The sequence below is a fragment of the Dermacentor albipictus genome, chromosome 9, assembly GCF_038994185.2.
Source record: "Dermacentor albipictus isolate Rhodes 1998 colony chromosome 9, USDA_Dalb.pri_finalv2, whole genome shotgun sequence".
Classification (NCBI taxonomy): Eukaryota; Metazoa; Arthropoda; class Arachnida; order Ixodida; family Ixodidae; genus Dermacentor; species Dermacentor albipictus.
The window spans coordinates 2453620-2466872 of record NC_091829.1 but is presented as its reverse complement, the minus strand read 5'-3'; the positions used below and the strand labels follow the sequence as shown (position 1 = coordinate 2466872).

The 13253-nt window shown below is 46.7% G+C and overlaps 1 protein-coding gene and 1 pseudogene across 5 annotated transcripts in view; both read left to right on the top strand.

Annotated features, from left to right (window-relative positions):
- The window catches only part of Rtca (RNA 3'-terminal phosphate cyclase), a 129565-nt gene that overhangs the window by 22053 nt on the left and 94259 nt on the right, over nucleotides 1-13253 (top strand). The gene's annotated exons all lie outside the window — the stretch shown is intronic.
- LOC135909218 (uncharacterized) lies at nucleotides 968-10488 on the top strand (annotated as a pseudogene).

Genomic DNA, 13253 nt, shown 5'->3' with positions numbered 1-13253 from the left:
CGTCTCCTGTCACAGTACAAGCCCTGATATGCCTAATAAGCGTACTGGCAGGCCTTCAGAGCTTTTTCAGACTTGCCTGTGGTAATTTTAGCCCTTAAAGGCAGGTAAAGACATGCATTATTTTTCAGACTGCCCGTTTTTTTTTTCGTTTTTTTTGTGGCCCCTCGGAAATCCGAAAAATCAAATGTTGACTGTACAACTGACCAAGAGGATGCTTCAGATGATCCATGTGGTGAAAGCGTGGTAGAAGGAGGATGAGAACAGAAAGGACCGACGCACTGAGGAATTAACGGGAAAGGAATTGCCGGCGCCTTTTTGAAGGAGCTTGAGCTAAAATAACTAGGTGTTGGCTGACGCTGAGACACAGGTGACCCTCATCCAAACCAAAATAAATTGTTTAAGCAGTGAAACCCAACACTGAGATGTTGTGTATGGGCTGAGAGTATGTCAGGACAGTTGAGGTTGACTTTCCAGCTGCTGAGAGAGAACCTTAATAATTAGTTGTGACAAAGTTCAGGACCTCATACAGATGAGCTTGCTATCAGTTGATGGAAATAGCTGATATTAAAAAAATATTTACTTATGTATGCATCTCCTTTTCATTCGTATTTGAAAATGTTCGACTCAATTTGGAATGGGCTTTACCATTTCTTTCTCTGTGCATTTTACACCTTCCTTCTGTTTTCTTTTTAAATAAAATAGATATTGCTCCTTACTATTCAAACTGGATTAAGTCTTTTTTTTTGTTTCAGTATGCTTACTAGAGAGTGACAGCATCGGGCAACGTGGTGTCGGCCTGTCTTGACATAAAACAATGTTCTGGCTCATTCAGGGAATTTCGCAAAGGTGCTCAGGGAAAACCTGGAAAAGTCAGGGAATTTGGAAATGTCAACTTGGTAGACACCCTGTAGTGGTGGCGTACAGCTGGCGTTCGCAAGTCTTGAGATACAAGCCTCGTGGCGTCCCCATGTTGGGCTTGGTGGTGGACGGTTGGCGCTGCTGCTGAAGACAAATACTTTTTATGGCTACTCCTTCCATTTCCCTAACTGATCGTCCTCTAAAAAGGGGGCGCAATGAAGCAACCACTCGATTTTTCTTCAAGAGCTACGACAACTTTGCAAAGTACCATGTCATCCACAGTTACGGCAATATAACAGCCAGAAAACTATCTCCCTTCAAAGTTTCGAAGTGCCTAAGAGACACATTAGGCCCAGGATTCGAAGCTACAAGGATGGCTAGTGGCGACATCCTTCTGGAACTGAAAGACAAAGAGCAAATTAAAAAGCTTTCAGACCTCAAATTCATTGCTGACATAGCAGTAACTGTCACGGCGCACCGTTCGATGAACACTGTTCGTGGGGTAATCTCTGATGAAGATGTGCTTGACCTTAGTGAAGAAGAATTGCTTGAAGGTTTAGCAGAACAAAATGTTACCAAAGTTCAAAGAATCATGATCCGTCGGAATGACACCGAAATTCCCTCAATACATGTAATCCTAACATTCGGCTCCACCACACTACCAGACTCAGTCGAAGCAAGCTATGTGAAAATCCGTGTGAGGCCTTATATCCCCAATCCTAGACGTTGTTTCAAATGCCAGAGGTTCGGGCATAGCTCTCAGACATGCAGAGGAAAATTAACGTGTGCCAAGTGCAGTTCTAATGATCATCCATCTGATAATTATAATGCTGAATCACACTGCACGAACTGTGAAGGGGATCATCCTGCATTTTCACGGTCATGCTCAATCTGGAAAAAAGAGAAAGAAATTATTTCCCTTAAGATCAATGAAAACATCACATTCTCTGCAGCGCGAAAGCGACTTACATTTCCTCGCAACAAAAGTTTTGCCGCTGTGACGAGGCAGGGGGCCCTCTCGCAACGGCCTAAATAGCCCGCCCTGGTCACACGCAGTGAACTTCGGGGGACTTCTTCTGCCCCCACAGAGGCAGCACCCAGTGCTGCCAAATCCAACAATAAGCAGACCTTGCTCTCGCAGGGCTGCAAAAAACCGAGGCCCGAGACACGTCTCCCAGAGCCTCGTGACCCCGCCTCCACCGCTTCTGAGAAGGAGATGGATGTTGACACAAGTACATCGGTGGGCACCAAAAAACAAGCGCAGCTTGCTTGAGGAACGTAAAAAAAAAAAAAAATCCTCGAATAATTCTACCAAAACCAAAATAACATTATCACTCTACAGAGAACATCCCCAAAAACACCTTTGTCAGAATGGGTGTTCAGATATTGCAATGGAATGCCAGAGGGCTTTTGCATAACCTAGACGACGTCAAAGAATTGTTATCTACGTATAAGCCTAGAGTGTTCTGTGTTCAGGAGACGCACTTAAAATCAAGTGGCTAGAACTTTCTAACTCAGTTTGGAATTTTTCGTAAAGACCGTGATGATGCACATGCTGCATCAGGTGGCGTGGCAATAATAACATCAAAGACTTGCATGCCAAAATCTCCAACTTAACATGCCTTATGGAGCAGTAGCCGTACAAGCTATTTTGCTTAACTGTAACTTGTTACTGTATGCTCTTTGTACATTCCGCCTGACAAGTGGCTCGACGTTACTGAGTTTGAAAAACTAATAGACTAGCTTCCTGAGCCGTATATTGTTGTAGGTGATTTTAATGCTCAAGTGGACTCTGGGGGGACTCGCGCTGTGATGCAAGAGGCCGCGTAATTGAAAAATTCCTTCTATCCTCTGCAGCATCCCTATTTAACAAAAAGTTCCCGACTTATTCTAGCACTACACATAACACCTACTCCTCAATAGATCTGGCGGTTGGTTCTGCAACACTTCTGCGATTGTTTGAATGGAGAGCTCTCACAGACTCCTTTGGAAGCGACCATTTTCCAGTTCTCTTAGAGGCGATACATACGTGGGATTCACCTGTAAATTAAAAAAAATGGAAGCTACGCATGTCCTTAGAAAACATAAGGCAGCTTGACAGATAGGGCCGTGTGAATGGGTGCATTGTCCTGGTACAACAGCCATCCATGCTCCACAACTGTGACCTTTTTCTCCAAATTTCACGAAGTCATTATAGTACTTCAATGTAGTAGTGTTGATTACCAGTCTGACCACCGGGAACCCACTCAATCACTACAATTCCATTAATGTCGAAGAAGACAATTACCATTGCCTTGAATTTTGATTTTGACATGTGTGCTTTTTTGGGTCTTGGGGATCCTGGAGACTTCCACTGCATTGACTGGCGCTTACTTTCTGGGTCATATGTCAAAATACGTCTCATCACATGTTACAACATATCCAACAATTTGGCTGGTTTGCAGTGTGTTCTAACATGTCCGCACACATGTCTTTACGGCACTGTTTTTGGTCAATGGACAGAACTTTTGGAACAACCTTCGCACAAATCTTCCTCATGTGTAATTCTTCCGTTAAAATGCATCGAACAGCTTCCCTATCCAAGTGAACCAACTCCGCCACTGCACGAACACTTAATCTTCAGTCACCACTGATCACATCACAAACTTTGGCAATGTTTTGGTCTGTAATCGCTGACCTTGGGCGCCCAGCATGTTCATAATCTTCCACACTGTCCCTTCCCCATGAAAACTGCTTATGCCATTCAAACATACGTGCACGAGACAAAGTTACATCTCCGTAAGCCTCGGTTATTATTTGAAATGTTTTCATGGCTGATTTCTTAAGTTTCACAAGAAACTTGATGTTGATTTGTTGTTCGGTTATTCCATCAGACATTTTTCCGGCAGAATGCAGTTGCACGTGTTCACTCAATGACGCAGCACTCCCAACTGGCGTGATCGGTTCCGTTGAAACTGGGTGCATGAATAGAGGAGGTGTGTGGGATTACGTCAGCAAAGCAGTTGTTGCCAACTCCACTCCTTTTTCAAGCTACACACTTAGTCTTGTTTCCTTTGTTTCACACCTTGCGTGTTCCTTGAAAACGTAAGGCAGCTTGACATTGAAGAAATGACCGCCTATATAACTGAACACGTTATTCATGCCGCGGAACAATCGATACCACAAACCTCTGGTAAAATAATGAATCCTAAGCCCTGGTGGAATGAAGAGTGCAAGCAAGCACGAAAAGAACAAAACAAAGCAGGGCGTACGTTTTCTAAATACCCAACAGAAGAAAACCTTATAAATTTAAACGTGCAAAAGCAAATGGAAGACGTATTCGTTGGGAAGCCAAGAGAGCTAGTTGGAGAAATTATATCGGCTCAATAAACTCGTACGAAGATAGCCAGAAATTGTACAGTAGGGTTCGAAGGCTGAAGGGGAATACCACACTACTCTTGCCCGTGGTAAATTACAGTGCTACCACATTAGAAGGGCAAGCAGATTCTTTGGGTGAACACTTTGAGCACATATAGAGTTGCGCGAATTACACAAAAGCATTCCTAACATATAAAAAATTAGCTGAGTCAATACCCTTCTCCTTTCGAAAATCCCATAGCGATGGGTACAATTGCCCATTCACGATGCAAGAATTAAAAATAGCTCTGCACAACTGCAAAAACTCTGCACCAGGATTAGACAGTATTAATTATGAGATGCTCAAGCACCTACCCGAGGTAACACTGGAATGCCTCTTATACCTGTTCAATAAAATTTTCTGCAGTGGTCGATTGCCGTCCTGTTGGAAAGAAGCTATAGTAGTACCAATATTAAAGCATGGAAAAGACCCCTCCTGTGTACAGAGCTACAGACCTATCGCTCTAACAAGCTGTGTATGTAAGGCGTTTGAAAAAATGACAAACCGCCGATTAATGTACTTTTTGAAATACAATGGAATTCTGGATCCCCGCCAAGCCAGTTTTAGACCAGGAAGGTGCACAACAGATAGCCTAGTCCTACTTGAGAGTTATATAGGAGACACATTTGTTCATAAACAATACTGTCTATCAGTATTTTTTGATCTCGAAAAAGCTTATAACACTACCTGGAGGTATGGCATATTGCAAGACCTCGTGTCGTATGCCGTGCCAGGCAACATGTTTAACATAATAAAAAGCTACCTTTCCGAACAAAAGTACAGAGTAAGGGTGGGAACTGCAGTGTCGAGAGTCTTTGTGCAAGAAAACGGTGTACCACAAGGAGGAGTGCTCAGCTGCACACTATTCTTAGTTAAAATGAACACACTACAAGAAACACTCCCACCATTTATATCGTACTCAGTCTATGTAGATGATATACAGATAAGTTTGTCCATATAAATCTGTCCATATGCGAGAGGCAGATTCAGCTGAGAGTGAACAGGCTTTCAAAATGGGCTGACAAGAATGGCTTTCGATTTAATGAAGAAAAGACTACATGCGTGTTATTTTCTCGGAAAAGAGGCATTACATCCTGAACCGAATATTACGATGAACGGGTATGCGCTTAGTGTAAAAAAAGGAGCAGAAATTTCTTGGCGTTATATTGGATGATAAGCTCTCGTTTGTGCAACATATAAAAAACATAAAAACGAAATGCTTAAAAACTATGAACATCCTCAAAATTCTTTCACACCAGTCGTGGGGAACTGACAATGCTTGCTCTCGCTCTATAACAGTTTAATTAGAACACGTATCGATTACGGGAACATCGTTTACCAATCAGCTTCACATACTGTTTTAAAATTTCTGGATCCTGTACATAACCTTGGCATGTGACTAGCCCTAGGTGCATTCCGCACTAGCCCTGTTCCAAGTTTGCACGTAGAAGCTAATCAGTGGAACCTAGACCGACAACGTAAGTATTGTAGTTTTATGTACGCACTTAAGGTTAGTTCCAACCGAGAACACCCATGTTACAAAATGTTGATGAGCACAGAAACGCAAACCCTCTTTTCAAAGTGGCCAACATTAGCAAAGCCATTTCCACTGAAAGCACTGTCGCTATGTCAAGGAAACAACATATTGCTGTCGGACATTCACCTGCAAAACACTAACGAGTTAGTAGCACCATGGGAATCAGTCACCATACATTGTGACTTCTCGTTCACAGAAACAAACAAAAAGCATACACCCCAAGAAGCTATAAAACAACACTTCTTATCACTACAGAGTAAGTACAAGTGTCCAGAATTTTACACTGATGCTTCAAAAACTGCTGAAACAACATCATGTGCTGCAATTGGTCCAGATTTTGTAGCCCATTTAAGATTAAATAAATACACAAGTATCTTCACTGCTGAAGCTCATGCTATACTCCTTGCAGTTAAAGAAATAACAATAAAACAGATCAATCAATCGATAATATACACAGATGCCTTAAGTGTCGTCCAGCCGATATACCTAGAAAAACACAGAAAGAATCCAGTGATAAACACTCTCATCAGCAGCTTATCTTTAGCCTACAAGGGAGGGCTACATATTATAATCTGCTGGGTACCTGGCCATACTAGTACACCTGGTAATGAAGCGGCAGACGCAAATGCGGCTTTAGCAGGTCTAAGGCCCCAAATAGACGTAAGTTATGTTCCATATACAGATATGAAACCAGGGTGTCTACCAACCGGGAAAACCGGGAAAACCGGGAATTCTCAGGGAATTTGTATAGTCTGGAAAAACTCAGGGAAAACTCAGGGAATTTGTGCCTTTCTCAGGGAAAAGTCGCAGTAATGCTGGCTCGAGTAACAGACAGGACGCACTTTATATGATTCGTACGAAGCGCGTTTTCTCCACAGCCATCGCCGGGCTCCCGCACTGTACTTTCTAGAGAACGTGCCAGGAAAGCGGCAAAAAGCGCAGCGCTTCAAATTTCTAAGCGAGTCGAAATTATGCGGACACTTCCCGGCGCCACGTACTGCAGAGAACGGGCTTCGTAAGGCTCGCAATCAAGTTTTTCGACGGTCGCCGGCGTGCCCCCCCCCCCCCCCCCCCCCACTTGTTGTTTCCCAGCCGAGAAAGCTCCAGCGAGGCGGCAGAAAGCGTTGCGAGCGAGACTCTAAACTCGCGGACAACTTTCTACGGGGGTGGAGCTTCTGCCCATGTGTTACCGCGCCAACTAGTCCGTCAGCGCTTGACAGTGCTTTCGGTTGCTCGGAGAAGACGCTGAATCGACGCTGCTTCCACGAGCGGCGGTTGCCTTTTGTCCAGACGGGGAAGGGAAAAGCCGCAAAATAAGTAACCTTTTAGGTTCAGTGGTTTGTTTTGCTTTATTTAGCTGTTTCTAATCAGGTGTGTGTTTTCTCTTCCCCAGCTTAAACTAACGTGGATGAAAACGCGGGACTCTTCAGAAGGGCTCACTTGCGCGCGCTTTGCCTCCGTAGCTTTCCCTGCAGAGCCACAGAAAGTTGTCGCTACGCTTCCGCTTTCCAGTACGAGTCTTAAACGAACTTTTCCTGCGCAATGCTTCGATGGAAGCGTCCATTTCTACCTTGAGGGGTGGCACGCGCGGGACGCAGGCAGCAAAGCAGAGGGCGACTATAGAAGTTTGTATAGGTGTTCTGTGACTATAGCTTCGCGCCCTGCCATAACGCTGCCGCGAGCTGCCGACGCTGGCAGAGATACAAAGTATGGAATCGTGTCGCATTTTTTAAGTTTTAGTGACCCCGTTCTGACCCGACTTGGTTTAGTTACAGCAGTGGTGCAGCAGGCAAGCTTTGTTCGGTGTCAAGTATGAGCGCGTCCAAGTGTACTTTCTTCCAGGACTGGACGAATCCGAAACATTGTGAGTTTGCCACCTCGGTTAGGCCCGTTGAAAATAACGCGAACGCGGCGTACTGTACGCTATGCAGAAAGCAGCTTTCGCTGAGCAACATGGGAAGAAGAGCGCTGACAAGTCACGCTGTAAGTAAGAAGCACCGACTTGCTGCAAACGGAGCCAGGACACCTTCTGTAGCTTCGTTTCTTACGCCGCCAGCAAGTGAACCGTCGGGCGCTGTTGTGACCAAAGCTGGGCCAGTGGCGTCAGGTTCTGCGCCGCCTTCATATTCTTCAACCACAGCTACGGACATCCAACCCGAGCGTGCGGCAAAGGATATTTTTCAACGTGACACAGAAGTGATAAATGCTGAGGTGATGTGGTGTCTCAATGCTGTCATGACGCACACATCATTCCGTGCTGCCGCGGCATCGGCTTCTCTGTTCCCGTTGATGTTCCCATCATAAGCTACTGCCAAGAAAGTGCAGCTTGGCAAAGATAAGGTGGGATATACTATTGTCTATGGCCTCGCACCTTTCTTTAGAGAGATCCTCGTGTCGGAATTGAACCAAGCCTCCTACCTCGTCTTAGCGTTTGACGAATCGTTAAACAAAGTTGCACAGAAGGAGCAAATGGACGTGTTGGTTCGCTTTTGGTCGGATGCAGAGGGAAGCGTGAAAACACGCTACCTGACGTCATGCTTTCTTGGGCGCACGCGAGCTGAAGAATTGGTGTCCGCATTTAAAAGTGCCACTGATGGACTCTCACGTTCGAAAATTCTTCAGATATCAATGGACGGGCGAAACGTCAACATGAAGTTTCTCCGTGAGATCAAGCAAGAACTGTATGAATCCAATGACGGCCGCCAAATTCTCGACGTTGGAAGCTGTGGCCTTCATGTGGTGAACGGCGCGTTCAAAACCGGACACGCGGCAACAGGATGGCAACTTGTGGAATTTCTCCGGGCTATGTACAATTTATTTAAATGCGTACCTGCCCGACGTGCTGAATACGCACGCATTACCGGGAGCAACATTTACCCTTTGAAGTTTTGCTCTGTGCGATGGCTTGAAAATATTCGAGTAATTTCGAGGGCTCTTGGGGTACTGCCTTACCTAAAGGTGTACGTTGAGTCGTGTCGAAACGAGAACAAGCGACCGACCAGCGCCAGTTACGGCGTCGTCGAAACACCCATCCAAGATCCTCTGTTGTCTGCAAAGCTAACTTTTATGCTTTGTATCGCGGAAGAATTGCAGCCGTTCCTGGCTCAATTCCAGACGGTTTCGCCTATGCTTCCATTTCTTGGTACAGCATTGGAAAATCTTCTGCGATCACTAATGAGTAGAATATTGAAGAAAGAAGTGATGATGGCAGCGGACAGTCCGTTGAAGTTGATAAAGGTTGACATGGACCAGCATGCGAACGTTCTTGCGACGCCCAAGATCGACCTTGGCTTTGCTACGAAGAATGCGCTCCGAAAGGCCCCAAAACTTTCAGATGTTACTATTTTTGAGTTCAGAAGGGACTGCACCGCTTTCATAAAGAACTGCGGCAAAAAAATCGCGGAAAGGTCGCCGTTGAAATTTAAGCTGACGAGGGGATCATCCTCTCTGAAACCCGCGTGCGCCCTGATTCCGGAGTTTGGGGAAAGGCGTTTCACTGATGCACTCGAAGTTGCGACGGAACACCAATGGATGACCGGAGCAGAAGCTGATCGGGCAATGCGGTCCTACAAGCATGTGTGCTCCTTAGCCTCGGCGCAAGCAGCGTTGAAAAATTTTAACAGGAGCACGGATCGGCTGGATACCCTTTGGGCAGGCATCTGTGGTTCACACAAGGAACTACTCACTTTTGCCAAGACGATTCTATCTCTTTCGCACAGAAATGCGTCTGTGGAGCGGGGATTTTCGGTTAACAAGGGCTGTCTTGTCGAAAATCAGAAGGAACAATCTCTGGTCGCCCAACGAATCGTCTTTGACTCCGTGTCATCGGCTGGAGGAGTTGCCAGCGTAGAAGTGACTAAGAGAATGCGTCAAATGGTCCGTGGGGCGAACGCACGGTGGAAGGAGGAGCTAGAAAGGACGAAAACAGAAAGGGCCGACGCACTCAAGAACGAACGAGAAAGGAAGCGTGTCGCCGCATCTTTGAAGCAGCTCGAGATAAAAAAACAAAGTGTTGGCTGACGCCGAGATGCAGGTGTCCTTCATTCAAACTGAAATAAACTCTCTAAAACAGTGAAACGCAACACTGGGGCGTTGCGCGCGAGCTGAGCGTATATCAGGACGGTTGACGTTGACTTTGTAGCTGGTGAGAGAGAATCACTTGTGAGAAAGTTCGGGCCTCCAACCAAGATGGTTGCTATCACTTAATAAAAATAGCTCACTTTGAAAAATATTTGCTTCTGTGTGCGCCTCCTTTTTATTCGTATTTGACAATATTCGACTCAATTTGCAAAGGGCTTTACCATTTTTTTATCGAGAATATTTTACTTGCTGTGCATTTTACTAACCCTTCTGTTTTCGTTTTGAATGAAGTAAACATTACACCTTACTAGTCAAACTAGATTAGGTGTTTTTATAATTGCAGTAGCAATTATATGGACACTCCAGGTGCGTTTTTACCGTCGCCATCGCCGTGAGTCTCCGTATAAAGTCCAAGGGCGATAAAATCGTCGGCGTGCCCCGCATGCTGTATGTGCGGGTGAAAGCCTACGCGGGTGAGCCGTCGACAGCGGCTCAATCTCGCGCACTCAACGGAGGAAAGCGGCGAGGAAGTGCACTGTCGCGGGCAAGGCACCAGGGGAACGGACGAGACGCTCATTTGAGGGATCGACTTCCGTTTGTGTTCAGGTGCCAGTGAGAGCGGGCGCGAGAGAGAAGGTCTGGGTGCTTCTGCTCCTTGAATATATGACTCTGCCTAGGCACTACGGAGGAGGTTTCTTAGCGCATATGTGTAGGCGTTTGTCCCTAGGCGTGCCGGCATTGCGGAGTGGAGTCGAGTTTGTTTACGCACGGACGCTGGCTGCCGGCGCGGTAAAATAGGTGTAGCAGCGGGCACTGACGCCCGATGTGGCGACCGCTGTCTCGGACAAGCTGTCTCGCGGCTGCGGCGCTCGTGCTCAGTCAGTTGAGCGCAAGTGGCTGAAAGGCCGCCGGTGACGATGACTGACTCAGCACCAGCGCCGCAGGCGCGAGAATGTCTGTCCGATGTACCTTCAGAGGCAAAGTTCTGACTGGTGTTGCAGAAGTCGTACGTGGGGCACGGGTGTGCTCGGGCTTAGCGTCACAAGTTGACGGCTGGACGTAATTATGTTTATTCAATCGTCTGCTTTACTAATTGTAACAGCGTGTCATTATTTCGCATTATTGGTGGCACTTCCAGGACACCAAAGCTAGAACCCGGACTGGTCCGTGGGTTGGGGCTCGCTGAGGCCTGCGCGTACCTGGGGTGTATAACATGGGATGTCCGCTATCGCGGACAGACACTTTTTTATGCGGACACCCGTTGGTACGCTTCGGCCTCCGCGGCACCAACCCACGGGGCGCCTTGCTTCCAGCTTGGATCCCCCAGCTACCCGTTGGGTGCCCTGGAAATCCTGCGCTGTCTGCTTTATTATCACCTAAGGAGCTCTCCCGAGTCCTCCGTTTGCCGGTTACATGTGCGCTCCTGGAGAAGTGCTTGTCAAAAAATCCCATCTATCGTCGCGACGAAAAAAGCGACCCACGACTTATACAACCTTGCCCCTTCAGAAACAGCGATCACCATTGGTATGGGGCGTCCGTGCCCACTGCTTCACCGCGCGGGCAGCCCGCGGACTCCGCACTCCACAAAGCCGGCATGTCTAGGGACAAACGAATACAACACGCGCTAAGAAACCTCATCCGTAGTGCCTGGGCAGAGTCGTATTTTCAAGGAGCAAAAACCCCCAGATTGTCTCTCTCACGCCCGCTGTTACTCGCGCCTGCGCACAAACGGATGGCAATCCCTCAGTCTCGTGGGTAATGGTGGTGGCGGTGAGGGGAAGGGGACGTTCTACTTCGGGCGGCCGCGCGCGCATGACCGGGCCGCTGTATCTTGAAAGCCATCTGCGACGGGGACAGGGTCCGCCGTGGGCTGTTTACCACGCTTAGTTCGCGTTGAAGCGAGAGGCAGCACGAAAGTCAATTCGCTCATTGCTGCTGCCGCGCTTCCTCACTCCACCGTTGTGACAGCGATTTTCCGTGGTCATCAAGTGAGATGTGCTCACATTTGCTTCTGCATGCGTGACACCATGCTTGTTAATTTAGTTAGTAAGTAAATGTTACAAACTTATATGGCCAATAAAACTACTAGCCTTACTTCGTATAGCTGTCTACTAGTTTGCTATCGCGATCGATGCTTCGTCTTTCGGGCGAAGCTGCAACTTTTTTTTAACATGCTTATTAGAGAGTTACTGCATCGGGCGACGTGGTGTCAGCCCGTCTTGACATAAAAAAAAGTTCAGTGTCACTCAGGGAATTTAGCAAAACCAATCAGGGAAAACCTGGAAAACTCAGGGAATTTGGAAACGTCAACTTGGTAGACACCCTGGAAACCTGTCATTTGAGGAATACTGCGTCACGCATGGCAAGAAGCTTGGGACACAGAAAATAATAACAAACTTCACATCATCCAACCCTACATTACCCAAACACCTGTACACCGGCATAGACAGGAGGAAGTAATCGTGTCGAGACTGAGGATAGGACACACACATGCAACACACTCATACTTGCTAACCGGTACTGATCCACCGGTCTGCATTATATGTGGAGATCAACTCACAGTCATCCATGTTCTTATACAATGCCCTGGCATGGAAGCCACGCAAAAAAAATACTTTCCTGAACTTTACCGCACCAATTTACCTATGCACCCTGCATTTTTCCTATCAGCTGAGCCGATGTTCCCCCTCGACCGGCTGTTAAGTTGTCTTAATGATGTGAACTTTTTGAAGAATATATCTTACTGCTTTTAAACTCATCTCGCCTATGCTACCCGAAATCCTACATAATCATCTTAAATTCTCCCAAGAAATGCAAGCCTTATGTTTTTAATTCCTAGGCCTTTACAGCCACCGCAGTACATCACAGGCATTGCAACCCATTATAGCCGCTGACATGTTTATAACATTCTACCATGCTACTAAACATTGTTGCTGGCGCTCTTTGGCCGTTGTAGCCCTTGCGCCACAAAACACTAATTAATACAGTGGAACCCCGTTCATATGTTTTTCACTGGACCGGGGAAAAAAAACGTAACAGCCGGGAAAACGCAACAGTGAGGAAAGCTCCGAAAATGAATGTAAACAAGTGCAGCTTCAACTATAGACAATTTTTTTCCACAGAGTGCACTTAGGACCTAAAAAAAGTCCAGAATGGTGGCTTGCCGTTTCTTTCGCTCGCTAGAAATCACCACACATTTCTCAATAGCCTGGAAGGCCGCATTGCTGTCAGCGTCACTGTGAGGTGTGACGTACCTGAGGAGGAGGTCCAGAGCCATGACGGCTTCTCCAAAGCTAGGATTTGGCAACTCCCCGGCATTATGCGGCTCATGCATCGCAGTCTGCAGCTTCACTCGCGACCGAGTTCCCAACGATCTCGGTG